The sequence below is a fragment of the Oreochromis niloticus genome, linkage group LG20, assembly GCF_001858045.2.
Source record: "Oreochromis niloticus isolate F11D_XX linkage group LG20, O_niloticus_UMD_NMBU, whole genome shotgun sequence".
NCBI classification, from domain to species: domain Eukaryota; kingdom Metazoa; phylum Chordata; class Actinopteri; order Cichliformes; family Cichlidae; genus Oreochromis; species Oreochromis niloticus.
Window position 1 is genome coordinate 30594447 of NC_031984.2, and position 5247 is coordinate 30599693.

At 40.6% G+C, this 5247-nt stretch overlaps 1 non-coding gene across 1 annotated transcript; it reads right to left on the reverse strand.

Annotated features, from left to right (window-relative positions):
* Positions 1–2726: 2726 nt before the first annotated feature.
* trnan-guu (transfer RNA asparagine (anticodon GUU)) lies at positions 2727–2800 on the reverse strand. Its single transcript has one exon. It is a non-coding gene; the product is annotated as a tRNA-Asn (tRNA).
* Between the last annotated feature and the right edge of the window lie 2447 nt (positions 2801–5247).

Genomic DNA, 5247 nt, shown 5'->3' on the forward strand with positions numbered 1-5247 from the left:
CTGACACACAGACAAAACAGAAGGAGACAAAAACACGGAAACACAGGGACACAAAACTCAAATACTAGACAGGAAACAAAGACAATGATGAACGCTGAATAAGAACGTGTCTGACAGATGAAATCCCTGTTTGTTTGGTTTTAGAAACAAAAATATGTTATAAAGTATTAGAAATGAATAAATCATCAAATTTTGTGTGGTGTTCATTTCTGCTAAGCAACTCTTGGCCAGTATTTTCTTACTGGGCCCAGTCTGATGGAAAACTAACTGTAATGTCTGAAGAAATAAACAAGTTCCTGAGAGCCTACTGATGTGAGAGGAAGACTTTGTATTAGTATCAGCGCTTTGATGATACTTCTATCCTATCTGTGTTATCTTGTATACCAAAGATGTGCACACACCGTATTCATGGTTCAGATTTCCTGATACCAAGTTGAGTGACGTGAAGGAAGGGGAGTGGAATTTTGTTTAGAGTCAGCATCAGTGCATGCAGCTAAGAGTTTGAGGGGCCACACAAGAGGCTGGATTAGTTGTGTAATAGAATTATGTAACTTTCATGAGTCTCCATCCAGGCCTTGAAATCAGCAGCTGATTTGCACAGTCTCGCTTGCATTCGTTAGATTTCAAGTTACTGACATAAGTAATCATCCCATCTACAAAAATAATAAGGACTGTGCAGTGATGAAAAGATAAACAGTGTGTGTGTGTGTGTGTGTGTGTGTGTGTGTGTGTGCGCGCGCATTTCTGTGTGTCAGAGAGTTTGTTAGGCTCTGTGTACACAGTCACATGACAACTGCTGATGCTTCAATACCCATTGTGAACCTTCCACTAACAGTGTAAATTATTGATATGGGTCTACACCTGGCCTGTGTTCACACCCTCGCACTCTGCTATGATAACACAAAAACGCATTTCACAACTTTGCATTTCAGCCTTATCTGAAAAAATATTAGCGTTTGTTAAGGTGACGTATACATAAACTAAACATGACTGTCGCAATGGTGTTTGGCAACCATCAACAACGTGACTGTAAAATAGCTCAAAATCGGATCTTTTTCAAATTCCAGTTGCAAAACTTTTATAGCGAGGTTTGTATTAATTCAAATAAAAGCAGGATGGCTAACAAATGTCAAGATACATGCTCAGTAGTCAAGGTAAGAAAATGACAGAAAGCTGAAAAATATTTAAATAAATAGAGACATTAGTCAGTTTCTATTTCATTTTAATACTTGCTTGTTTTTAATGTAGCAAAGTCAAAAGCATAGGTGTACCAAAAAGCTGGTGAATCCATATTTCGTGCTGCAGGTGATAATCCTTCTGTTCACCAGCTATCAAAAGCCATATTCATACCATGGATACTATTCCTACATTTTATTCTATTGCGGATGTAGTAAGTAGTAAGTCATCTCTTATTTTGGGACACAATGCAGTACGGTGGAAAAAAAATTCTTGATCTTGTTATTAGAAGCAGAAACTTTACCGAAGTTTCAGTTCTTCACTTGTTCACTTCTTAGTTAACTAGTTGTGCACCTCTGGACCCCCTCCAGTGTCGACTGCAGTTTTTATTTAATCGGGGTATTCATTCTTACCCTAGAAGTCCCATTTTAAATTGCACTTGGATCTCATCCTCTGGGTCTTTTTTTCTGCAGACAATAAAGTCACAGCCTAATGCGCAGGGAAGGAGCGACTGCTGTGTGGGTGTGGCCACAACACTTCTTTCACTTAATGTGTGCTTGGTGGCGTTTGCCACAATTCAAGTTTATTTTGCTGTTTTTTTTTTTGTCTCAGATATTTTATTATTTGGATGAGACTAATCACTAACGATGAACCTAGACAGAAAACATAATGTGTGCATTTGGAGCAAGCTGAAATCATGAGTGGGTCCTAAAAACTGAGAGAACAGGATCCTGAAAGTGATCCAAGTTTGTCAATAGCACCCCAAAGGAGAATAAGCATGTTAGTGTGAGCTGACAAATTTAAATTTGAATTCAAATGCAATGTAGTTTTTATGACTCTAGCTGGAAGTTCAGGTTTGCTGCCCTGCTGTAAAATGATTCTGTGACTCTCCAATGCCTCCCTGAGGGTATTGAGTGATGGATAGACATTTAACTTGCATCACTGATTTTTTTTTCAGGAGGACTTTTGCCTGCAGGAACATTCTTCAACCAGTATTATATAAACTGCGGGTACCCTGTGTAATTTAATGCTTGTGGGTTTTTTTTCTTTTCTTTTCTTTGTACAGCTTTACAGCAAAGATGGCTGGTTACAGACCTGCTCCAGGAACAGATGAGTGTGGAAGTCTGGGAGCATCTGCATGAATACTGACAGGGTAGTGACACTTACTGATTGCAAGGTTTAATCATGATTGTTACGCTAGTATTTAGTTCCCTTGTATGACAGTCTGAAGTCATTGGTTGAAAATAGTGGCAGTATGTGGCCCCTCTGCTATTCTGAGTCTGAATCACTGAATCAAAGCTCTCTACCATGTTAAATACAAATTTTATTTGTCACATACACAGTACAACAGATATTATACATGTAGCGAGATGCTTGTCTCCGAATGGACAGGCTGCAGACGTAGCCGCGGTATTCCAGGGCTTGTTTATTTTTTTAGCATGGGGGGTCTAGCCAGGACCCTCACTGGATACCGGGTGGAAATCAAACTTGCGACTCCCGCTCCAAAAGTGCGTAGTGTCACCACTACACCATCCAGCTGCAAAACACATCGTCCCTGGGTGGGCTCGAACCACCAACCTTTCGGTTAACAGCCGAACGCGCTAACCGATTGCGCCACAGAGACCGGGATGTTTATAGCGATGGTGCCTTTCAGAGAAATTTGAAAGAACTATCTGAAAGATGACATTGCCTGCAGAGGCCATCCAGCAAGTTTGTACTTTAGTTTTAGTGAGTGAAACTCTAACCCGTCACTGTGTTGCAGTTGTACAGATTATAGATGTAGCTTGCTAACCAAGCTTCCTAGCATTGGCTGACAAATTAGAAATCCACCTTCTCGTCCAACTATGGTACCTTCAGCTGGAAAAAAAAAAAACTTTAAACGTGCAGAGTCACGTTTCAGCTCATTTGGTATATGTCCATCTTTTAAATCCAGTGTGTGGATTTATGATTGAACAGTTGCGAGAAAAAAAAGTTACATCAGAGAAGTGGACTTCAGCTTGCTCTATGGGGCTAATAAACCCATTAAATTACAATATTACCTCCATCTCCTTCAACCAATCTCCTTCTAACAATTTATCACACTCCTGTTTTTTGTCCACGCTGTGCCGCAATACACCTCATAGATCTGCTGAGTCTACTTCCCTTTCTAGGCACAGAAAGTTCAGCTCACTTTTATATATATATATAAACACACCGAACCAGGTAAACAGGTTAAGCAGCAGAGTACTGCTTCAGGGAAAATAAACAGAGATCAGATGGGGAGAAAATGCTGCTGACTGCAAAAGATGAAGCGTTTACTCTAAGTGGACACAGTGAAGACAAAAGAACTAAAGCAAAAGCAGAAATAAGAAGAAGCACTAGACAAAGAATTGTGAAAGAGTTCCCAAAAGCTCCAAGCAAAGTGAGGTAAAGGTAGCAGAGTCAGCTGTAATGGAACAGGGAGGGGAACGCCAGACCTGTTATTTCCTACGTACTCAGTATGCTGCATTGCGATAACAGTTGGGCTTTTTTAAAAGTCGGCATGTGGTATTCCAAAGTTTATTTTCTCTATAAGGCATTGTTTTGGAAACCAGTCACAACACCTTTAATGTTGCTTGCTCCCCTGGTGCTGATAAGAATGCCAATTCCTGACAGCCACACACTTACACACGCCCACACTTTCAATTTCCCACAGATGTAGTTTCTGTTCTCCACTGGATGTCTCTCTCTCTGTCTCTCTCTCTCTCACACACACACACACACACACACACGCACACGCACACGCACACACAGAGACAGAAAAGCCCCCATACACACAAGGAGTGAAGGCAAACATTAGACAGTAAAGGGCAGAAAACCCACACAGAGGAGAGGGAAGCAAAGGCGAGGAAAGATCAAAGTAGGGTAGACAGTCATGTCCCTCACCTGATTCTTAACCTGCAGCATCTACCTGTGCAGCAAACACCTGCACCACACTGCCCCCTTCTGCCCCAGCTGATGCTTTGAAAAACAAAAAGACAGTGAAAAGTTCAACAAACCGGCATGTCTGCACACCAAAAGCAGACATTCATCCACCACTCAGCCTATATGGTAATGCCCTGTTAGATTCAGCATAGCGGTAAAAGAAAGAGCAACCATTGTGTGGCCCAGCTGTGTGTATTTGCATGCATTCAGACAGTTATGTAATGCAGTAATGGGGTGATTTGAGCACTGGGGGAACGAGATCCTGGGGATGTTAAGTCTATCTACGAGAGAATAGGCAACATTTCCTATTTTGTACAGAAGCTGACAGTCTGTCCATTTTGTCAATGAATCACCTGCTACATCCTGTTTCCATGGAGACCGGCACGTCCCCACCCGTCCCATTTGGCTATGACTAAGTAGTGACTGCTCAGTCGCTCTGATCAATCATTGACGGGTAAGGGCTGTTTGTCTAATCTTCAAAGTGTGGATTAGAAAAACAAATGTCAAATAACTTTCACATAATGTCACACCTGAACAATCACTCATAATCACATTACTGGTATTTGGACTCAAACTGGGAGTCTTTAAACCACTAACCACATGCAAAAACACCAGTCATCACAAAAAACTGCAGTGACCTGATATTAGATTTCATTTTTTTTAAGGAGTTTGCTGCTGTTGGATGATTTACTGTAACTATGTCATTATTTGATACTGATTGCTCACTGCTGACATTTTCAGAGTAGCACTGTTAGTTTTTTGCAACAAGCAATACATTTGTGATAGCTCCCAGGTTTCCATCCAAAAACAGCACAACTTTCAAATATATTTCCAGAAAGAGGGCAAAAGAAAGTCCTAAATATGGTGTCTTCACTCACATTACCTTAACGATACAATATATATAAAATCACATAATGTGCTAGTCAAAGTTTGGAAAACTATGTTGAAAAAAATTGAAATCTGGCTTCCCCCCCCCCAAGTAATCATTTGATAAGCATCCCAGATATTGCAATGTGATTAGCATTCAGTGGAAACAAAGCATTAATTTACTCACTGTCTGTTTCTGCAATTTTATGTACTAAAACCTTTTTGTTTGAGATTTTTGTTCAGGAATTCCCCTGAACCAAA